The sequence below is a fragment of the Rhinatrema bivittatum genome, chromosome 2, assembly GCF_901001135.1.
Source record: "Rhinatrema bivittatum chromosome 2, aRhiBiv1.1, whole genome shotgun sequence".
Taxonomy (NCBI): Eukaryota; Metazoa; Chordata; class Amphibia; order Gymnophiona; family Rhinatrematidae; genus Rhinatrema; species Rhinatrema bivittatum.
In genome coordinates this window covers 141,221,880-141,247,050 of record NC_042616.1, presented here as the reverse complement: position 1 = coordinate 141,247,050, position 25,171 = coordinate 141,221,880, and the positions used below count along the sequence as shown (strand labels likewise).

General features: G+C 42.1%; 1 protein-coding gene across 15 annotated transcripts in view; it reads left to right on the top strand.

The window, feature by feature from the left end:
- The window catches only part of KIAA1217 (KIAA1217 ortholog), a 925,495-nt gene that overhangs the window by 368,804 nt on the left and 531,520 nt on the right, over positions 1-25,171 (top strand). The gene's annotated exons all lie outside the window — the stretch shown is intronic.

Genomic DNA, 25,171 nt, shown 5'->3' with positions numbered 1-25,171 from the left:
TAAAATGTGAGGTCCTTATTCAGCAGCGCCGGAGTGGGAATTTACCTGGGTAAATCTGCTGCAGAATAAACTCCTCTAAATTGATCCGGATTATTTGAGGATGGTGTTTCTTCCAACCAGACTTACCCAAGTAAGATTATATGGAGGGCGCTTAATATTAGCACTACCCAATGAAACGTAACTCCCTACCCTGTAACACCCCCTCCCTCCAGCGTCATACCTTGCTAAATTGTACTCAGTGAAGAGAGGAAGTGTTCAGTTATAGGTTTTTGTCCAGATAAGTGAGAAATTACCCAGACAAACCCCTTGGAATGTGGATCTCAAAATGTATTGTTGTAGTTCTAGGGAAAAGAGAATTGGTTTAAATCCAAACCAGCATGGCAAAGGGGGGAATCAAGCAAATTAGGGAGGTGCGGGAGAGAGCTCTTGGGGTTCCCTCAGTGAATTTATTTTATGGGAACAAAGAGAATATCTTACTGTATGGAGCAGAGCTGTTGGGAGCCTCTTGATAAGAAATTGGTAGCGCATTACAGAGTCTGATAATTTTAAGATGAACCCAAACTGGATATAAATCAACTCAGATGAATCCAAGCCATTTACGGTTTGACTCAAATATCCACAGTTGCTTTGTTCAGTACTTTTCAATCTGGTTCAGATGTGAAAAAAATATAGAGAGAAATATGTGTATATGTCTATATCTACATACACTCTGGGGTAGATTTTAAAAGGAGCGCGCGGGCGTACATGTGCTCGCTCTACCCGGCGCGCGCACACGTGCGCCCGATTTTATAACTTGCGCGCGCAGATGATAGGTCATCTAACATATCCCTTTCAGATGTCCACATTGTGTACATCAGTATACTGCCTACGTACTTTCACTCTCAAAATTCTGTAATCTCCTGAGACAGAGAGAGATCAACATCTTTATTATTTAAAATGGATAGATTCTGACACCAACTGTATAATTAGGACAGGAGATTCTGCCACTCCTCACAGTTCTGTTCAACTTATCTTTAGAGCCTGTAGGAAAGCAGATGTAGTCCCATTTGAAAAAAAAAATGGGAATAAGAAAGAAGACATGTAACTACTGATCTGTCAGTCTAACTTCAGTAGTAGGCAAAGCTATGGAAGCACAGAGTAATGCAATGCTTTGAAAGAAGCAGATTTCAAGCTTCACGACAACGTAGAGGGAAATCCTGTCATATAGACTTGTTTGAGCTCTTTGATAAAGTGACAAAAGCAGTAGATCAGAGATGCATGGATGGGGTTCTTGTCCTAGAGCGACTTGAGGATTAATGAGCAAGTAGGGGTGGGGGGTGAGGTGGTTGCAAGTACACCAGGATGTAATCTTTGTGACCATCAAACAGTTGTTTAGCTAGTGTGCAGGGCAGGCTGGGAGCAAGACAGCAGTTCCTGTATGAGCAAACATTCTGCTTGTTATCCGCTGACCCCTAGATTCATCAAAATGCTATAATTTTCACATGGATAGCGCCCGCGATAACAAAAAGAGGTGTGGCTGTGATAATTTTAGAATTACCGCACAGGGTTAAAAGTTTTCACACCCCGCGATACTTGTACTTCACTACTTGCAAAGTGCCCAGACAGGCGAGAGAGAGAGCGTCTCTTTATAAGTCAACTGTTTATATCACTATAGGAAGGCCAGCTAGTAACTTGAGGTGAGATTTTGGTTGTAGTGTAGGGTTTTGTGGCCAGTTTTACATGCAGAGTGAGACGAATGAACAACACAGCAGACCTCACTGAAGATTTGACAAGATTTGGAATGAGGAAAGTCAGACTAAGATGAGATTACTTCAGTGTTCTCTCACCCTAGCTTGCTAGTATCCTGGTAGAGAGCCCATCAAGCTAGAGCGAGAGAACATTGTAGAAATCTCATCTTTGTGTGACTTTCCTCAATCCAAATGATGTCAAATCTTCACTGAGGTCTACTGTGCCTTTTCTACGTCTCACTCTGCATGTAAAACTGGCCCCAAAACCCTACACCACTACCAAAACCTCATCTTGAGTTACTAGCTGGTCCTCCTATAACAGTATAAATAGTTGACTACTTTGTGTGCAACCCTAGAGGATCTCTTTTTCTCTTTCTCTGCTCCATTCCACTCCACTCCACTCCCTCTCCCCATGCCCAAAAATACCTGAAACGGAATTTGCAATATTTATCGCAAATTGTGTTATGGCCATTTCGGGCATATCGCATAGCTTAACACCAGGAAAAAAGGTGTAGTTATTTCCCACGTTACAAGCATGCAATAACGTAACACACAGTGCGATATTGCCCCTCATTTTCATTAATCTCACCCAAACCCCTCCCCAATCCCACCCCTTTGAATAAATTTGACAAATTTGCATTTGTGCTGCGCTATCGCGGGCGTTAACGCTTTAACACACTTTGATGAATGATCCTGATAGTTGGCCTTACAGGGAAGAGCAGTAGTTGTTGCCTATTTGGATTTCAGTAAGGCTTTGTCAGTGTTCCATATACAAGACTAGTGAGCAACCTAGGCAGCATGGGAGTGGAACAGAAAGTTGATAAAAAGATAATGAACTTGGAAAACAACAACTTAGAGACTGGTGGTTAACAGAGGCTACTCTGGTGAAGGTAAACAATGGGATTCCTAAGGACTCAGCCCTAGGACCATTTCATTACAATATCTTCATTAACAAAATTATAGTGAAACTTGAAGGAAAAATATGCTTGTTTATGGATGACTCAAATTTTGTAACAGGGTAAGCACAGTAGGAGTGGAGGGAAAAACAAATGAACCTGAAAATATTGTCAAGGTCTTTTTATCCAACCTTCCAACCCTGTTCCTAGCACTGCCCTATATAGCTTTCCCAAGCATGTTTACATTTCTAGTACAGTGCTGGCTGCCACCACCTCCACTGGTAGGCCACTCCAGGCATTGCCATATTTCCCTTTTCTTCTTACAAGTCCCATTCTTAATTCAACGTGCAGGACCTCTCCCATGTGTTACCACCAAGCTTTGTAATAATGTAAACAGCTTCTGAAATTAGTCAGGTGGTAGGCTGAACAACAAGCTGTGCTGTGCTTGTTGATGTTAGGGTTGAAACCTTGACCACTCCACCCAGGTTGCTCCCAACCTTCTTGGAAGCCTAATGCAACCATACCGCTGATGTTAGGGTCATAATCATGGCTATTCTGTGCAGGTTACCCCAGCCTTTTTTTGAAATCTGATGGATAAGTACTGACACTATCTGCACATTGGCTTGCATTCTCCTCTCTTTGGTTCTCTAAAGTTTCATTTGATTGTTGGACCCTCTTTATGGCTCCAACAGAGGAATGCATTGTATTCTATTTCATTGCTACTTTGGATAATTTCATTTAAAAGAAACTGAAGTAACTTGTTCAGTCTTGTTTCCATGTCACTTAAACTTGCCACACAAGAGATGTTAGTTTGCCCAGGATGACTGTACACTGTTTATGTCTGGCAGTGTAAGAAGTGATGTCTGGCATATGTGTATAGCCCTGTGACTGCAGCAGTGTGATAAACACAGACCTTTTGTGGATATTATATAAACCCATTTATGGCTCTTGAAATTATTAAAAGTATTGCATGAACTCTTGTACTGGCTATACCTACAGTGTGGACTTCAGGAACATGCACAGCCAGTGCTTTGCTTGTGGAAGTCCCCAAATTGTTAACTTATTTATGGTGAGTTAGCAGTTCCTTGGTTATATCAAGAGATATTGCATGCCCTCAGTGCTATAACGATAAATTTTAATTTTTCTCTTTAAAATTGACGGCATTTCCCTCGGTAACATCAGAATTAGTTTATTTTAACAAAAATCCAATGTTATTCCTGAAAAAAATAATGAAAAAAATCTTACATTAATGTCCAAAAATTACATTTATAAAATTGTGCGCTTTCTGGGAAAAATAGTTCTTAGTGTAAGAATCTCCTCAATTCCCTTAGAAAATCATTCCATAGAAATTACCTGCATAAGTTCACCACCTGTTTGGTGCACCCCAGATTTAGCTTGAAAATGTATACACGTGCTTTTCAGAATTGAAAAGTATGTCTATAAACGCTAGCCCTGCCCAGCCTTCAGTATATTTCGCTCCTAGTTTTACCCCCACAGGCCACAAGCAATTTTGTGACAAGCCAATTATGCACATAAACCACGGTTTTATGCTTTTAAAATTAGCCCCCCAAATTACCCCAGAGATGTACACTTTGAAGCCAATGTTTTGCCTCTCCACAGTGCTTGATTTTCAAAGAGAAACTCCCTGTAGAGTTTAATTTTAAAAAATCCTATGGTGGTCTTTGCTGCAGGGATGTTTATTATTATTATTATTATTATTATGGATATATTCTTTGCCAAGAGAGAAGGGCTGCTAAAAAAATAATAAAAATTGAGAATATTTGCTCTTATCATACAGCAAAGATTTGAGATGCAAGATCCCCATAATAGAAGGAAAATCACAAATTCATTGCAATCTCAACAGTACAAGCTTCCTCTGGCACAGCGCCAAGTCTGTGACAGTGCCAAGTGATCAACCACCAGTAGGAAACACAGTAGCTGATTCACTAAGGGGTAGATTTTTAAAGACACGCGCACGCGTCCATGTGCATGCGGGACCTGGCATGTGAATATGACAAGCGTATTTTATAACATATGCGCGTGGCTGCGTGCATGTTATAAAATACGAGTGGCACGCGCACATGCGTGGCGGATTTTGTAATCTGTGTGCGCATGTGCATGCGGCATGCGCAAGAGGGGGAGAGAATTACAATTTCAGGGCCTCGATGCATCGAGGCCTTCGCCAGTTCTCTCCCAGTCCGCTCCTTAATTGGAGCGGACTGGGAAGGAACTTCCCTACCCCCTACCCCAACTTCCTTTCCCCTTCCCCTCTCATTCCCACCCTCTAAATCCTTTCTCCTACCTATGAATGCTTTTATTTTGTTGCTGACTGCTCCTGATTAGTTGGTGGTGCTATCCACCTCTTTATCATTTTGGTCGCCCTTCTCTGTACCTTCTCCATTGCAACTATATCTTTTTTGAGATGCAGCGACCAGAATTGTGCACAGTACTCAAAGTGCGGTCTCACCATGGAGCGATACAGAGGCATTATGACATTTTCCGTTTTATTCACCATTCCCTTCCTAATTATTCCTAACATTTTGTTGGCTTTTTTGACTGCCGCAGCACACTGAACCGATGATTTCAATGTGTTATCCACTATGACGCCTAGATCTCTTTCTAGGGTGGTAGCTCCTAATATGGAACCTAACATCGTGTAATTATAGCATGGGTTATTTTTCCCTATATGCAACACCTTGCACTTATCCACATTAAATTTCATCTGCCATTTGGATGCCCAATTTTCCAGTCTCACAAGGTCCTCCTGCAATTTATCACAATCTGCTTGTGATTTAACTACTCTAAACAATTTTGTATCATCTGCAAATTTGATTACCTCGTCGTATTTCTTTCCAGATCATTTATAAATATATTGAAAAGCACTGGTCCCAATACAGATCCCTGAGGCACTCCACTGCCCACCCCCCTCCACTGAGAAAATTGTCCATTTAATCCTACTCTCTGTTTCCTGTATTTTAGCCAGTTTGTAATCCACGAAAGGACATCGCCGTGACTTTTTACTTTTCCTAGAAGCCTCTCATGAAGAGCTTTGTCAAATGCCTTCTGAAAATCAAAATACTGGTTCACCTTTATCCACATGTTTATTAACTCCTTCAAAAACGTGAAGCAGATTTGTGAGGCAAGACTTGCCTTGGGTAAAGCCATGCTGACTTTGTTCCATTAAACCATGTCTTTCTATATGTTCTGTGATTTTGATATTTAGAACACTTTCCACTATCTTTCCTGGCACTGAAGCGAGGCTAACTGGTCTGTAGTTTCCCGGATTGCCCCTGGAGCCCTTTTTAAATGTTGGGTTACATTAGACATCCTCCAGTCTTCAGATACAGTGGATGATTTTAATGCTAGGTTACAAATTTTTACTAATAGAGCTGAAATTTCATTTTTTAGTACCTTCAGAACCCTGGGGTGTATACCATCCAATCCAGGTGATTTACTACTCTTCAGTTTGTCAATCAGGCCTACCATATCTTCTAGGTTTACCGTGATTTGGTTCAGTCAGTCTGAATCATTACCCATAAAAACCTTCTCCGGAACTGGTATCACCCCAACATCCTCTTCAGTAAATGCAGAAGCAAAGAAATCATTTAATCTTTCAGCAATGGCCTTATCTTCTCTAAGTGCCCTTTTAACCCCTTGATCATCTAATGGTCCAACTGACTCCCTCGCAGGCTTTCTACTTCGGATATATTTTTTAAAGTTTTTACTGTGAGTTTTTGCCTCTACGGCCAACTTCTTTTCAAATTCTCTCTTAGCCTGTCTTATCAATGTCTTACATTTAAATTGCCAACATTTATGCATTATCCTATTTTCTTCAGTTGGATCCTTCTTCAGATCTTTTGACTAAAATAGCCTCTTTCACCTCACCTTTTAACCATGCTGGTAATCATTTTGCCTTCCTTCCACCTTTCTTAATTAATTAATTAATTAGAAACATTTATATACCGGTATTAGTAGTGGACAAAACACCGGTTTACATTCGAACAATTAGGCTTGGAAATTACATGTTAACAGGGAATATGAACTGGGAGGGGGGTAACAAAGAGCAGCTATGAAGAAAAGATTAACAAAACAACTGGATCCTTAATATAAGGAATGCATAAACACATGTAGTGACACAGGGGGTGACAGATTTGGGGGACAGTCTAATCTGGATAGGCTTGTTTAAATAAAGTTTTTAATTTCTTTTTAAATGTGTGGAATACATCTGGACTGTGCTTCTAGAATGGTATTTTTAACAATGACCACACCTCTTGGACATTTTTTACTTTTGCAGCTGCTCCTTTCAGTTTTTTTCTAACTATTTTTCCCATTTTATCAAAGTTTCCCTTTTGAAAGTTTAGCATGAGAGCCATGGATTTGCTTACTGTCCCCCTTCCAGTCATTAATTCAAATTTGATCATATTATGATCACTATTGCCAAGCGGCCCCATCACCGTTATATCTCTCACCAAATCCTGTGCTCCACTGAGAATTAGATCTAAAATTGCTCCCTCTCTCGTCGGTTCCTGAACCAATTGCTTCATAAAACTGACATTTATTCCATCCAGGAACTTTTATCTCTCTAGCATGTCCTGATGTTACATTTACCCAGTCCATATTGGGGTAAATCTCCCATTATTACTGCACTACCAATTTGGTTAGTTTCCCTAATTTCTCTTAGCATTTCACTATCTGTCTCACCATCTTGGCCAGGTGGAAGATGGTATACTCCTAGCTAGGGATGTGAATCGTTTTTCTGAGATTGAAAATATCGGAAGATATTTTCAAACTCGTCAGAATTTGGGGGGCTCCCGAACCCGATAGGAAAACCCCACAAAATTTTTCATGGGGTTCTCTTATCGTTTTTTTTGGGGGGGGGGGGGGGCGTGGGAAGAAAGGGCACTTAAAAATAAACCCCAAACCCACCCTGACCCTCTAAATTTAATTTTTTCGCATCCCCCACCCTCCTGACCTCCCTCCCCCAACATTTTTAAAGTACCTGGTGATCCAGCAGGGGTCCCGGGAGCGATCTCCTGCTCTCAGGCCATCGGCTGCCACTAATCAAAATGGCACCGATGGCCCTTTGCCCTTAGCATGTGACAGGGTATCCGTGCCATTGGCCGGCCCCTGTCACATGGAGGGAGCAATGGATGACCATTTACATTCTTTAAGATTTAATTTAAATAAATTTCAACAAACAAATAATGAAGCTGATGTAATACAGTATATGCTTTTATTCGCATAGCGCCTCTGAAAATTCACTCCAGTAGGTTGAATTTTCAAAAGGTTTTACACATGAAATGGACTTTTCAAAATTACTGTAATATGTAGGGACCTTCATTTTCGGTTTTGTTTTTTTATTTTTCCTGTAAATTTATTATGATAAGAACAATAACAGAAAAAAATCAATGGAAAAAAATGACTGATTATTTTTCTGAATAAATAGCAGAGTTTATTTTGTTGGATAGAAACCAGGACAGTAAAACAATATCAAGCAGATTCTCCTACCCACCCGCTCAGCACCAGATCCCTGTCTGCCCCCATCCCTTGCCGAGCATGTCCCTCTATCTCCCTGACCTCACCAAGAATCTCCCTCTCTTCCCTCCCTCCTCCCCACTGCAGCAGCATTCATGCTCACTGGAAGTGGCTCTAGGCTCCTCTCCCCTCCTTTTTCAGCAGCAGGTTGCTGTGTCTCCTGAGCTCTGCAGCTCTGCACTTCTGCTTTTTGTATGGGCCAGGGAGCTTGCTGGGAAGGTGTCCTGGGTGGGGGGAGGGGGCCAGCAGAGATGGTTTTTTTTCACTTTTAAAAAAGTACAGAAAAGCAGTTTTTTCTGCTTTTCTGTACTTTTTTTTCAGTGCGCTCAGGCGTTAATAGCTGAGCGATAAATGTGTGTCTGAGACGCACATTTATCTTTTTGCATTGGGAGTGAATGAGTAATAGCCTCATTCACATGCATTTGCATGTGATGAGCGCTAACTCATTCACTCCGCATCGGACGCGCGTTAAATAGGCGCTAATCCCCCTATTGCATCAGGGGCTGGATTAGCGCCTATTTAACCCGCGTCCGACAGCGGGTTAAACAGTGCGCTCGGCTGAGCGCACTGTATTATATCAGCCCCTAAGAGTGAGACCAGATGGTAGTGAGATAAGGAGAGACATACAAAGAGAGAAAGAAACGTGGATAGACAAAGATCAGGGAAACGGAGGCAAAAGAGGAAAAGCGAGGTAAGCCAGAAAAAGGGGAAGAGGAGAAAGAGAGAACACAACACAAGAATATTTGGCCTGGAACATATGTGTGGGAGTAACTGGTTTCCCACCGGTGAGGCTGCAGGATGCCATCTCCTCCCTCCTGTCAGAGTGGACATGCTGTCCTAGCTGACTCATGGAAAGATTCGTTCTGGCTGCAAGATGCTGAAATTCCTGCAGGTCTCATCAATGAAGATGAGACTTGAAGATGTATTACTACATCGGCTTCAGAAATGTCAGAGAGCAGAAGGGATTACAGGAACAGACACATGCTCAGTATCATTGTGAGACCGTGGAAGTGTGTCCAGAAAGATTTTCGGCACGGATAGATGGATCTGGATTTTAGATTTAATGACTCACATTTCCAACCCTAAGTTCAAGTTTCAGGTGCAGTAGGCGTTTCTCTGCTCCAGAGATTTGCGATCTAAAAGGTGAATTTTTAAAAGAGATGCACGTGCACAAAATAGCAAATGCATGCTGCAAATAGCGGATATTTGTGCAAGTTCAATTATATAAACCTTGCACATACACAAGTGCCGGTGCGCAAATAAATTTGCGCACATATAAAAGGGGCAGGCTAGGGGTGGGTCGGGGGCTTTCCAGGACAGGGCCAACATTTACGCATATAAGTTGAGATTTTATAACTGGCTCAGGCGGTGCATGCATGGCTGTTATTTATTTACTTCTGCTGTTTATCGGCTGTAAATCAGAATAGAATTCTTTAGAGCCAAATACTGACTGAGTTGAAGGGTCAAGGTAAAAAGGGGGGAGTGCAGGGGGGAGGGTCTAGATGACCTAGAGATAGATTGGGCAAACTGGTGGACTAATTGATAAAACTGGTCATTTCTTCACGCCTGCATGTTACAAAATGAGCTAACTTGCGCGTGTAACAGCTGACAGGTGCTAAGAAAAATACACAAATTACATGTCCTCGTGTAAATGCTTAGAATTAGGCATATTTTATATAATGTGCATGCACGAAATGTAACTCATGTGCATTCACCCGCTTCTTTTAAAGGTGCCCTCCCTGTTTGTACATATTGAATGGAGGGTGATGTGACTTTCCAAAGTCCCAAGAACCATCAGTGTGGGAAGTGACTTCCCTGGTTCTGAACCTACTGCTGTAACCCCTGGGCTGCTACTCCACATGTCTACTAAGATGTTGACGGTAGGGTGTCCAAATAAGTGTGTTTAGATGGACTTAAGGGGCAATAATGCGCCCAAAAGGGTTGTAGAGAAGGAGTGTACCCAAAATGATGATGAAGCAGGTACTTGTATAGAATGAGCTCCAATAAAGGGGAGGACTAGGAGGGAACTTCCCTACCCTCCTAACTAACCTTCCTTCCCCTTGCCCCTCTCCTCTCCTCCCCACCCCCTAAACCCTTTCTCCTACCATTTTATTTTTTTATTTTGTTGCTTACTGCTCCATTGGAGCAGAAGCCACTTGTGTGCACCGGCAGTCCCTTTCCTGGCACAGTGGCAAATGGCCGCTGTACTGGCCTCCTCCAGCCCCGCCTCTCCCCGCCTCCCTCCCCGCCCCTTTCCTTCGGCCTGGCGCTTCTGCACGTAATGGGAATTTCGTGCGTGGCCGGGCCCCTTTGAAAATGCGCGCGGCACGCACAAGGCCCGGCCACACACATAACCTCCGTTTTGTACACATATGGCCCATTTACAATTTACCTGTATATTTTTTGACAAAGGAAATCCAAAAGCTAAATATTTGTTTTTGGAGTGTGGGGGAAGGTAAAGAAGCTTTCCACACCACATACAGTGTATATAATAACTTAGCTTTCATTTCATTGCACTCTTTTTATTAATTTTTAAGATATGTTCTTATTCTCTTAGCAACTGTACTCATTTATTTTTTGTTATTTTATTTATCTTGTTTTATGTTTTTGTATTTACTATATATTCAGCTTTTGTATATTTTCCTTTTATTATTTAATATAGTTTTAATTGTACATCACCTTAACTTGCTGAAAAGAAAGGCGATTTATCAAATCTAATAAAGTAAAGTATCTATCTATATATAGCTATAGATAGCGCTAGCTCTCTCTTTGTCTATGTGTATATATATACAGTATATATAAAATTGTACTTCACTGTATGAAATAGAAACCATTACAGGCAAGGACCCAGCAATGTCTAGTTACAGGATACTATAAACACTTCTCTGGTTGCTTATTGTACTATGAGGAAATAGGTACTGTTAGAAGAAGGGTAAATCTGCTGTCTTGATTTAATTTCCAGTAAAATGTTGGACTCTGCTTAGAGAAATTCAGAGTTTTGGAAAATATAATGCACAGGAGAGAGCCTCTATGGCCAGAACAAAATCTTATCAAACTAGTCCAATCCAAGTGTCCTTTGTGCAGCGTGTGAAAGATATTTGATCTTTTATCATAGGCTAAGAATTTTCTAGAATAATAGCTGCCATGTTTTTGTTTCATTGTTGAATTTAGATCACTTCTTTTTGGCACTCATTGAGTAAAGTTAGCAAGCACAGCCATACATTAAAATGTTCAGAAGGTGTTAAAACCCTCTCTTTTTACCAAGGCTTTCAATATAAAGAACTGATTGCTTCAGCACATTTGAGTATTTGCTCTGTTTTTGTATGTTGCTCCAGCACATTGAGCATTTGCTGCCCTGCCGTATTTTTCACATCATTTTGTTTTGTTTGTTTATAAAAGTTTTTGAATGTTTGTTGCCAAGATATTTTATGATATTTTATTATGAATGTTTTAATTTTGTAAGCCACCTCTTGGAAAAATTGTAGAGTGCGCGTTAAAAATAGTCATAAATAAATAAGAGGTCAAGATCAAGTTGAGGGAAGAGACTGGGCACAGGGAGAGAGATAGATGAGGTACGTCTGACTGAAAAAGGTATGGAATGGTAGCAAACTGGGGGCCTTGATTCAGGCATGTGTGAACCTCACTGGCCTTTCAGATACTCCTATCCCCAAATCAGTTTGAGAGCTCGCTTTCTTTTCAGACTTGCTTTTGCCCCCAAATCCTTTTGGGGACATTTCTACTTCTCAGTCTTTTCAGGCATATTCCTGCCCCTACTTCTTCCAAACAAAACTGGAACTAAATCTCTCTACCTTCCTTTACTATTTACTGAACATAAATCAGCTTTCCTTCATTTCCTATTCCCTCCACTTGGGTCCAGTGCACTTTTATGGGGATGAGATTGATTTCTTCTGTGTTCTCTCTCTCCCTTCCTCTATTTTCCTCTGTCCATTTTTTCCTTCCATGTTTACTTCTCCCTTGTGTCTCACCATCTTGTCTTTCTTTTAACCTTCTCCCTATGCTTCTTGCCACCCTTTTCATACTTTGCTCCTCTTTTGCCTCTCTTCATTTGCTTTTGTACCCCTCCCCTTTGCCTCTCACTAGTTGCTTCTCTCCATCCTTTTAGTATTTTGGCCAAACTTGAGTCCAGCCCACCACATGATATTAAACCTAGATTGTCCAAATCTACTGCTCACTGATTAGACTAGGTTTAAAATAAATGTACAGAGCCCCAAATTCAGATTCAGGGCCCTGTTTACTAAGCATTTTTCCCATAAAAGTGCACGCGCATATGCAGGCTCACACCGATGTGCGTATGTTATAAAATCGGCTCTACGCACGTGCGTGTGTGCGTAACTTTATATAGACACGCGCATGTGCACGCATAAGTGGGGGGAATTTTATAGGGGGTGCGTGCCAAGGTCACTTACCCTTTTCCTAGTTCGTTCCCAGTTCGCCCAGAGTACGTATAGGGACTTCCTAAACCCCCTAGTTTTAAAGGCTCCCTTCTCCCCTCTTAGACCCGACCCTTAAAATGCCACTGACTAGCCCTGATTTTTTTGTTTTTTGGCTTCAACGCCAGCAGTACCAGAAGGAAAGTTACGCAGTGAGGACCCCACATAAGGGTAGGAGTGATCCCTAGTCTATTTGCCCTGCTAATTCCATACTTCATAATAGCATCAGCTGACTTGAGGCCAACGTCATTTTGAAATGTGGACATACTTCAAATTGACACCAGATCGGGTCGCCAGAGCCATTTGGAAAGATGGAACTGATGGCGGGCGGGAACGACTCAGTGTAATCTAGCAAATAGCACATCACTGGACTCAAGCCTTGTTGTGACACAAAGTTGTCCCAAGGACATCAAGGACGTGAGTAAGTGTGAGATACCGTTCTCTTGACTTTCAAACAATAGTGAGTTTGCTAAAATTAGAACGTAGCTGCATGTAAATTGAGTAATGTCACATGCCAAGTAGGTTTCGGTCAACATGCCCAAAATAGTGCAAAATGCTGTTTTCCGCATGCTATTTCACGTGAGACTTCTAAGGCCAACATTGTAACACCTGCTTTGGTTCAAGTGTTAAACGTTTTATGTGCAAGCTGCCGCTTGCAATCCCTCTTACTAACTGCCCCAAAGTGAAATGCCTGGTAAAAATGAAAGATTTTTTCCCCAATGCCCCATCAAGGTTAGACTCCCTATTCCCCCACAGAGCACTGGATTACCCTTTTGAACATCAAAACACTGACACCCCCCTTCAATGCCGCATCCATCAAGCCTCCCCCATAGAGGATGGACCCTATCCCAAGCATCAAGTTCACTCCCTGAAGGCACCCACCCTCAGAAGGCCAACTCCCACCTCAAGCCCCCAAATAAAGGGAAGACCCTCTTTATGAACAAGGCAAATATTTCTTTTCCCCTGATCTCCTCCCACCCCACCAGTATGATGCCTTACTATTTTGGAGGGTCCCAAGTCCTGATCTTCTCTTGCAGAAAGGATAGGAGAACCTTGTTGCTGGCACTACAGCAGACCTCTGAAGGCTGCCAGCTGCTGGCATTTTAAATGATGAAGCTCCGCTTAGCAGTGCCATTCGTAGGTCTGCCATGGCTCCAGCAGAAGGATTCTCCTATTCGTCCTGCTGAAGATCAGGAATCGGAACTGTCTGGAATAGTAAAGCATCCTGGTGGGGTAAGGGGCTCCTGCCTCATTGCAAGGGTCGGAGGTTGCCTTCATTGGGGTAGCTGATCTTCTGAGGAGGGTACCTTCGTTGGGAGCTTAATGTTCATGGAGAGCTCCTTAATAGGTGTGTGGGAAGGGGGGGTCGGAGATTTTAGGTCTTTAATTGGGGCATGATGGAGGCAGCAGGTTGGGGTTTGACGAAGCACTGGGGTTGTGGGGTGATGTTCTGCATGGGGTGCAACCATGATATGAAGGTTGGGGGGTAAAATCTCCTATCAACTGGCCTTTTCACTTCTGGCCAGTTAGCTTAGGGGATTTTGAGAGGCAGCTAGCATGCACAGTAAACTTTTTGGGGTTAATGGGCACCTTACCAGCATTTACACACTGTTGAGAATATTTTTTAACTTGTACATACTAAAATGCAGTTCATAGACCATTAAGAGACCTTTTAATGTACATGTTAAAATTTGTAGGGAGGAAACGCTGCAAAAATTGTGTTTTAATACATAGGCCCTTAGTGGGTTGGCTGTGTTATTTGGGTTGGATTTTATCTCCTTGTATAAGGTTCCTTTCCCTGACATCTTGCTGTTATAATGTTTCTGAATGGGTCTAGATTTCCCTTGTGTGAATCTACTCTAGGTCTTCTCACTACATTTAGCTCATCTTGGGTGTACTCATAAAAGAGCCTTTTCAGTAGCGGGACTGATCTTCTGGAACTCGTTGCCAGATTAATTTAGAGAAATTCCTTGTGTTTTAGCTTTAAGAAGGCTTTGAAGACTTTATCTGTTTAGACAAACATTCCCCGCTAACGGTACAGACTAGATTGCAGATGGACTCTCCAAGACTGATATACTGTATTACATTTGTTTGCAACTAGCATGTATTACGGCTCAATTTGAGGTGAACATATGTGTTTTTGTATGATTTATGTACATTTAAAATTTTTTAATCTTCCATAAACAACAACTACTGCGATATGTGTGGATAAAAAAATCTTTTAACTGAATACATATTTACAGGTGAGTTCGTTGATGGCGGTTAAATTCACATTTTACCCAGTTTGACAGTGTCCCTTTAAATTTGATCCAGTCTGTTACGTGACTCCATTGGTTTCTCTTTTAGTCTTATTCTATATCATCCTCTTTGTCTCAGTTTTTAAACAGCCCTATGTACAAGGTATCTGCAGGCCTGAAAGCTTTGAAAATTCAGGCCCGCAACTGCTTTGAAAGCACTTTGCACCTGCTTTAAAATCTCTGTACTTTTCCACCCAACTTGTCTCCTTTTTCTACCCATGGGAAACTATACATGCTATAAACAGCATGTGCACTTTCCCCTGCCTGGGATAGGGGAAGCAACTTTCAAAACAAAAAGCATTCATCAAAATTATTCTCAAACTTTCAAATACTGGCAATATCGTGCTAATAATACATAGTTTTTACCTAAGAACCATCAAATAGGGAGCCAAAGGGTATCAACTTCTCACTCAATCCAGGCTAAATATTTTAATCATAGGTCCAATCATACATACAAAATGTTTTTGAGATTTTCATTAATTTTGCATTTAAAAAACAGAAAATAATCAAGAGGAGCTTCAACTTCCCTTCAGATAACCAAAATGTGCCCGCTGAGATTTGCACCTGCTTTATTTGCAGATATTTTTTCGCTGAAAAACAACGTTCATAGTTTTGAAAATGCAAAACTATGTGCATTGTTGTCTCCCCTAATTATACCTCTGATCTCACCTGATTTTCCCTCAGGTGAAAGCAGATGAGTTGTTGATCCCCCATGTGTACAGGGTAGACAATTTTCAGACAGCCAATTTACCTACAGGCAAATGAGTTTTTAAAAATTGCCCTTGGAATGAGTATTTCTTACATAATAATAATAGTAATATTTATTTGTTACTCATCCCAAAAAAGGAATATGTACTACAGCCACAGAGTATATTAGTTGAAGGGCCAGGGATGCAAGGAGTGCAAAGCTGTAGAATTAGGGAAAGGTTATTTTGAAAAGATGTGTTTTGAGCCTCACCTCTGTTATTAAAAAAATCTCTTAAGTTATTCAGGTATTAGACCTGTCAGTGTGATGCCTTCATGAGATTCTGATAAGGCTTAGTCTTGAAATAGACTCTTAAGATTTGTTTAGATTTATATTAATGGGCATGGCTAACTAGGACCTTTCAAAAATTTTGAACACTTTTATACAATATTATAAAGAATAGAATAAATAATTAAAATGGAGATTTTGGCCTACCTAGTGGCTCGCTGGAGGCATTGTGTGCTGCTGTATTGGAAAACCCTGTTGTGACTTCCAACCCCAGTCCCTGTTCTTCAGGCTGTCAAGGTCTGCAGATACTGCAGAAGTAGCATTCAGGCCCCTACCATGCTTTGAGCTTTCACTCGCACCTACCTCGGGTTTTCATCTGTTTTTTAATAACACACCAAGCCCAACTATTACTGTGACAGTTCTTGGGCAGGTGCCACAAACCATGACTCCCTCTGGAAACCGGCCAACAAAATTTAAAAAAAAACGGGACTGAGCTGGAGCTGTGAATATTGTGACAACAGTGTGTGCAGTCCATGAGAGACCCAGCCATTGCATAATATCCACACCTGCTACTGGCCAAATTCAGGTAGGGGAGCCAGTGTGTATGGCCCCTGGCTGAGGATTGTTGCTGCGATTGCTGGGCTCGATTGGAAATTGTTAAAGATGGGGTTAAAACCCCTGGGTAGTTGCGAATGAAGACGCATCATGATGTGCCCCAGTATGGGCTGATTCTGATTCATCTGGAAGGCCAAAGGTGCAGGTAGAAGCTGTGGGCCTGAAACAAAATAATGCGAAAAAATAATACTAGGTGAGAGAAATAATTTCCAAAAGACAAATAAATAGACAGAAAATGGGCATGTTACTCATGGTACTTTTTTTTTTTTTTCAAGAATTGCAGGTTTTTGTGAATGAAATATGGAATTGTTCCCATGTCCCTGCAGTACAACTTAAAATCTTCATAGCGCTTTTATTCTCCCCGGCTATTAAAATGTGTGTAGTGCAAGGGGAAAGCATGCAGATCACAAAATACTTTTGAATGCAGTTTTTCCGTCTTGTTTACTGAAGAGCAGAGAAGAACATGGAAGATGGATGACAGCTTTAATAGTGTTTACTGAGAACTCTCGTTCTGCATCTTGCAGTTATTTCACTAAGCTGGTAGAAAGTGAATTACAGCACGAGGAAAATATGAAGAGAGCTCTTTTAGAGATGTGTAGTAACTGGCAAATGCCCAACTGGCAAATTCACATGGAAGCATTGAAATAAAAATAGACAAGTATACATTTGCAGTAGAGACATAAAGATTATGACTGAAGATTAAAGCTGAAGTTAAGATAATGGAATGTCAAACTAACATGACCAGTTTTGCAGGAAGAGGACATGGAAGGGATTACTCAGGACATACCTTGAAGCTGTTCAACCATGTGTGCAAGGCCTTTAGCTAACCTTTCTTGATTATGAGTGTTTGGCAGTTTTACCTTCAGAGCTGCCACCCTCTTCTTTTCCTCATTACAGTGATTTACAAAAATATCAACATGCTTCTAAACTTTTGAAAATGAGAAAGCTTGATCTCCCAAATCCAGAAACTGACTGAAGCCTTGCATATGGTCCATGACTTTCCTTTAGTGATCGTGTTGGTTATGTCCTGGTGCAACAAACACACCACACTGAAAAGAAAAAAGAAGGCAATGTGTAAGGCAGTGGTTCTCAATCTTTTTTCGGCTGGGACACACCTGACAGATGGTTCTCACATGCGTGACACACTGAACATGTGACCGTCAAGGGGAAAAATGTAAATATACATTCTGCATCCTCAGGAACTTCCTTGACCCCCCAAAATGGGTGCAGAGCAGAACTAGGGTATTACCTGTACAACTCACCATATAAAAAAAGATATTCTGGTTCTGATGACCTCTCAGTAAAGGCAAAACAAACTCCCTTTACTGGCAGGCACAATACCCCTCCTTATGAAAAGACAGTAATTTACCACTACAAATATTAAACCAGGCCCTAAACACTAATACACCTCCTATTAGGAAAACAGAGCAAGCCAAGCTGCTATAGATAGATACCCACTTAGAAATAATTGCAAAGCTATACTAATAAATGTTACAAAACAGCTGAGGAACAGAATAACATTCAACAATTAAAAACTCATAAAAATTATTAAAAATTGTCCAAATATCAATAAAATATTTCAAAACAGCAGACTCATCACATAATACCCAATAATTAAAATGGCAGTCAATCAAGAAAAATAAACTTAAAAAGCTACCTTTACTTACCCTCTCCAGCAACTCTCTTACTCCTTTCCCTTGCAGGCCATTAGCACTCACCAGGGCTGCTGAAGCTCTGTCCTCACAGTCCTCTTCCTTAGGGCCCACAACCAGTCACAACCTGTCTCTGTCTCACACAGACCAGTAACCTCCCTAACTAGTATCTCTTCCTCACACACACACACAAGTCACCTCCCTAACCAGTCTCTGTCTCTCTCTCTCTCTCTCTCACACACACACACACACACACACACACACACGTCACCTCCCTGACCAGTCTCTGTCTCTCTCTCACACACAAACCAGTCACCTCCCTGACCACTCTCTGTCTCTCTCTCTCTCACACACACACACCAGTCACCTCCCTGACCAATCTTTGTCTCTCACACACACACTAGTCACCTCCCCAACCAGTCTGTCTCTCTCTCACATACACACACACACACGCCAGTCATCTTCCTGACCAGTCTGTCTCTCTCTCTCACAGAAACACATCACCTCTGACCAGTCTCTCTCTCAATCACACACGTGCTGTCACTTACATACAAGCTCATACATACTCTGTCACAACCACACACACACACTTCCACTCATGCACCCATTGTACCACACACACACACACAAGCTCTCACTCATGCACCCCAGCACCCATTCTACCCCCCCCCCTCCACACACACACACACACTGCCACTCATGCACCCATTGTACCACACACACACAAGCTCTCTCTCATGCAGCCAGGCACCCATTCTACCATACACACACAAAGCTGCCACTCACGCACCCAGACACCCATTCTAACACACACACATAAATCTGCCACTCACACACCCAGGCATGCATTCTACCACACACACACACACACACACACAAAGCTGCCACTCACGCACCCAGGCACCCATTCTACCACACACTCACACACAAAGCTGCCACTCATGTACCCAGGCACCCATTCTACCACACACACAAGCTCTCACTAATGCACCCTGGCACCCATTCTACCACACACACACAAGGTCACATGGAACCTCTTCTCATTATTTGGCCCAATAAGCCTGGCCTCCGCTTATCAGCCGCTTCTGGCCTGACCTCCGGCGGTGCGCAGTGTATCTCTGCTCTTCGGCCCAGCCGGCCTGGCCTCCAGCAGTGGTGCACAGGTCTCTCCACTCTTCAGCCAGCGGCGTGCTGGTCTCTCAACTCTTCAGCCACTGGCAGCGGCACACAGCGTCTCACCATTCTTCGGCCCTGCCGGCGGCGGCATGCAGCGTCTCATCATTCTTCGACCCCGCCGGCGGCAGCACGCAGCATCTCACCATTTTTTAGCCCCACCAGCGGTGGTGCACAGTGTCTCACCATTCAGCCCCACTGGTGGTGACGCACAGGTCTCTCTGCTCTTCAGCCCCACCGTCCTGGCCTCCGGCGGTGGCACGCAGTGTCTCTCCATTCTTCGGCCCCACCAGCCTGGCCTCCGGCGGTAGCACACAGATCTCTCCACTCTTCAGCCCCGCCCCTAGGGAGAAGGGAAGCACAAGCGGGGCAGTGGAGCACCGGGAGTCGCGACACACCCGCCAGTGCTTGGCGACACACTGCTGTGTTGCAGCACACCGATTGAGAATTGCTGGTGTAAGGTTACATTCAGCTGTAGTGAATCCATGGTGCAAAATGTTAGCTTGCAAAATCCAGTATAGAAAAGCATATTTTATTATAACAAAACAAAAATGTAGAAATAGGAGAGGGCACATATTTTAGGAATGTGCATGAAAAAAATGTTTGCTTCGTTCATTGGGTTTGTTTGGATCAGTGATTCGTTTCCTTTGGTTTGAGTCTCAAAATTTCATTCATTTGGTCATTCATTGTGCATTAAAGTCAGTGGGGGAAGCAATATACCCTATTTTGGGCTGTAAAAGTGGAGTTTTCTGTCCAAATTTAATTACATTTGCAGGCAGGCATCAGCAAGTTCAACAGAGGGAAGAACACTCCAAGACTCAGGTAACTTTAAAACGAGAACGCGCGTGCCCCCCATTCAGTATCTCAGCCATCCCGCCCAAACAGCTATACAACAAAAACAACTTGAAACTTAGCAATCATTCATAATCAGGCTTCTAGCCCAAGGGGACAGAGACTGTAAATATACATTCCAAATAAGCAAAAAGATCTTTCTTTTCCTAGTCCAATCAATTTTTTCAGCATATTTCTCATTAATACACATGAGATGGATTTGATTTCTGCAGTAACGTCAAATTTGGGGGATCTTTCCCCACCCAATTCAGCAGGATGGATTTTTTTTTTTTTGCAAGCAGCAATACCTTCCTTAACCAAAACCGGGTAAATCTTTGCCCCAGAGCTATCTCCTGCATATTATCGAATAACAATACCATCGTATCGCGTGACAACTGTATGCCTGTAATCTGACAAATATGTTAACTACAGATTTCCAAAAAGAAGCAATTACTGGACACCCCCAAAACTGATGTCCCAAAGTGCCAGGCATTAGGTTACATTTTTCACAAACTGCGGATGGAGCAATGTTCATATGGAAGGCTTGTGTTTGAGAATAGTAGTATCTCATAAGAAACTTGTACTGAACCTCCCTTAAAGCAACATTACAGGTTAAAGATTTTAAACATGTAAAGCAAAGAGCATATTGGGGCTCAGTAAGATCTAAAACCATCTCATTCTTCCAATTAGACAACATGGGTCCAAAATCAATCGGAGGCTTTAAGCCTAAAAGTCATTGATAAAAATAAGAAATGGAATGGTAGGATGGGTCCTTTGTATCAAATATACCTGATAACAATACTCTATTTTCCGCAGCCCAATCAAGTACCTTAAGGGATCTAATATAGCTAATAACTTGCAAATGAGCAAAATAATGATTGTTTTCTCGCCCAAATTTGTCAACTAGGGTCTGAAATATTTTGATACCCCCTTCTTCTTCTAAGAATTGTACAATCACACGTAGTCCTTTAGTGGCCCAAGCCTTGAAAGTCACATTATACACACCCGGTAGAAACTTCGCATTGCCAAGCAAAGGTAGAAATTGGGAAATATTACTCTTGAGCTTTAAAGAGATACAGAAATAGCGCCAAGATAAGATCAAAGGAGTGTCCAAAAAGCCCTCTTGTAAGTACTTTGGAGTTGCTATCAAAGAGTCTTGTAAGAGGTAACCCAAGTTCAAGCATGAAAAAAGCTCCTGCTCAAACTCGAGGGGAGTATAAAAATTAGTCCCCAGTAACCAGTTTGCCACATGGCGTGGATTGCATGCCACATTGTATAATTTTAAATACTTTAAATCGATTCCCCCCTGTTCCCACTTACATATCAATTTGACCCAGGCTACCCAGGGCTTCTTATTTTTCCAGAGATAAATCCATACCAAATGTTCCAATTGAGACATCTCTTGTTTTGACTGAGGACAGGGAATAGTTTGGATCAAGTGCAGCCACTTTGGGAAAAGAATCATTTGGAATAAATTAATCCTACTTGACAGGGAAAGAGGGAAATCCCTCCAGGTCTGTAGTAAAGTGTTTGTTTGTTTATTTATTTATTTATTTATTTATTTATTTATTTCAAAACTCTTCTATACCGTCGTTAAGTTAATTCACCATCACAACGGTTTACAGAAAGGCACAATAAGAAAATAATATAATTGGTATAGATTACAAATTAAACATGTGCCAACATAGAACGGTAACATATTTTAATAATAGAGACTATGTGTTGAATAAAGGTTAAATGTCGGTTAGGAAACTGTAAAGCGGTTCAAATCTACATTAATATGTATTGGGAGATATAAGAGAAAAAGCTGATTGCTCGGTGCGTCCTTATCTATCGACTGTTTTCCTCCTTCTCTTTGTTTTTCAAGAAAGCTTGTTTAAAAAGCCATGTTTTCAGCTTAGTTTTCAATAGTTTCAAATTTGTTTGCAGCCTTATTTCGAGGGGCATGGAGTTCCATAGTACAGGTCCAGCCAGTGATAGTGTTCTCTCCCTTACTTGAGTGAGGCGTGCTGATTTAACAGAAGGAACAGTTAGTGGGGCCTTATTAGCAGATCTCAGGTTTCTGTGTGGAACATGTACGCGCAGTGCAGTGTTAAGCGAGTCGGCCTTTTCATCATGGATTAGTTTGTGAATTATACACAGTGCCTTGTATTGTATTCTTTGTTCGATTGGAAGCCAGTATAGTTCCTCAAGTGTTCCTGGATTGTGGTCTCTTCTCTTTTTGCCTGTCAAAATTCTAGCTGCAGAATTTTGCAATATTTGGAGTGGTCTAATGGTAACTTGAGGTAGTCCGAATAGGAGAGAGTTACAGTAATCTGTGCTCACGAATATCATTGCCTGTAGCACTGTGCAAAAATTGTTCAGCGTTAGCAGGGGTTTTAGTCTTCTGAGTACCATTAGTTTGGCGTAACTTTCTTTTAATTTCTGTGAAATGTGTTTCATGTTTAGCTCTGGGTCAATTATTACCCCTAGATTTCGTACTTTTGTTGCCAACTCTATGGTTAGATTATTTTGTATTGCAATTGTAGGTTGTATAGGGTGTATATTTTTTTGTTCTAGGTGTAAGAATTCAGTTTTTCAATGTTTATTACGAGTTCCATTTGATTTAGGAGTTGTTTGATTATTTCAAGATACATATTGTCTAGCTTCATTGTTTCCTCAATCTTGTTTATGATGGGTAACAGTAGTTGTATATCATCTGCATATATGTACTGTATTATTCCAAGTCCTGCGAGTAGGTGACATACTGGGAGGAGGTAAATATTGAATAGTGTTGCGGACAGGGCTGAACCATGCGGGACTCCAGTTTGTAGTTTGATTTTGTCTGATAGTGAGTTTTTGATTTGTACTTGGAAACATCTATTACTTAAGTATGACTCGAACCAGTTTATTGTTTTGTTATTGAGTCCTAGTTCTATTAGTCTATTGATTAGTATTTTGTGGTTTACAGTGTCAAAAGCTGCAGAGATCCAATAGTACCAGAATGTAATATGTACTAGTGAACTGGAGCATGTTCTGAAAGTTGACCCAACAGAGGTATGTCAAATCAGTCATTAAAGTGATTCCCAGGAATGTAAAAGAGTTGTTGGCTCACCTCATTGGAAAGTGCCCTCTCCAATCTTGCCTGATATTCTGATCTGTTGGGAGGGCCTAACATTTGTCCAAATTCAATTTAACCCCCATGCCGCCCATAGACCTCCACCTCGTAGAGAAAGGCTGCCAGAGATACTTGCGGGTTAGCAATATGAGAAGAATATTATCTGCAGATACAGACAACTTAAACCATACTCCCCAATAGGAATACCAACAATGGCTCTATTGTTCCAAACCCTGCACAATAAAGGTTCCAAAGAAAGAATGAATAACAACAGAGATAACGGGCACCCCTGCTGTGTCCCCCTGCCTAAGCAGAATTCCTCCGAATTGTAAACATTATTGGACATGTAGGCCTAGGGTTCGTGATATAAAGTATGCATCACCTGCAGGAAATACCTTGGGATCCCAAAAGACTCCAAAGCCGTAAACATAAAATTCCAATCTAATGCCACTCAAGTACCTATGTCCTTCAGACTGAGGCTTGAACCTTGGATGGTGTTAGACTGGTTATTGATCATGGTTCACTGGGATCAGGCCTTCTCCTAGTTGGTTTGCTTGGGAATGAATCCTAAAATGGGTGATATAATCCATCAAAGGCTCTCTACTGAGCAAGACTAATAGTTAGTAAGTACTGTTAATTTGAAAAGAACTTTGAAGAAAACAGTAGATATAAATGAGTGTTGCGACCGTCGCTGTTCGACGCCCTCACTCCGCCCTCTTACCTCTGTGGCGACTCCCTCCGGGTCTGATGGACGGCTGGCTGCCACGGCTTCTCCATGCCATCTCCCTCCGGTGTCCCCGGATTGGCTCGACGTTGCAGTTCCGCCATGTTGCCTGAAGATCTAGGGTGCACGCACGCGCGCGCTCTGATTAAAGTACCAGCATGAGCGCGAACCTCAGGGGTGTCCCCCTGAGATGACGTCATCCGCTTCAAATATTTAAAGGTCTCTATTTCACTAACAAACTGAGTTAGCAAGGACTCGCTTTGGCTGTCCAAGCTACTCTGCCAGGGGGATTGCTTCGGCTACACCTCCCAAGCTACTCTGCCTCCTCAGACTTACCAGAGGTACCTGCTCCTCGGGGGCCTCGCTCTTTTTCTTTCTTTCAGATTACAGATAGGAACCGGTACTCGCTCCTCGAGGGCCCATGTTCCTGGACATTCTGAAGATTCGCTACTGCTTGGAAGCTATCGCTGCTACAAACAATTGTGAGTTACCATCACTCTCAGAGCTTTCCCTGGAACTGGGTACTCGCTCCTCGAGGGCCTAAACCTTTCCAGCTCCTGAGCTTCCTTGAGACCTTATGTGGGTTTTGTCATCTAGTTCTGTTCATGAACTCAGCCTACTCTGCCTACTCACTTTCTACGGTTTCTCAACAGCTCAGCCATCCTGGATCGCTGTTCCAGTACCTGAGGGACAACAGCCCTGCCGGGCATATCAGCTCACTACTTCCACCTCTGGTGGTTTCAAAACCCTGTTTAATAAAAGAACTAATGTGTGTCTGTCTCCATACTCAAGCCTAGCCGGTGGTCCCTCTCGGGATATCCTCCCGGGGGCTTGGTCATCTGCCACCGGCCCAGGGATCCACCTACAACTATATCAGATTCATTACAGATTGCTACTCCTTAGCAAGACGATATTTGAGACACTACAAGATTGCTGACTCCTCCTCCTTTAGGAGCCATTAACATCATATTGCTAACTCACAGCTCTATCACAGAGCTTTCCTAATAGATTGTTAACTCCTATCTGATTGCTCCTCCCATCAGGCAGTGGAATACAACAGATTGCTAACTCCGCACGGAGATTCCTAACAATGGGTAAGGTCCCTGCAATATGCCCAGAGGATTCAAACTGATAGTATGGTTGGTCTGATTGGGATGGTAGATCTGTGTCATGTGTAAACAATCCTGACACCCAAGCAAT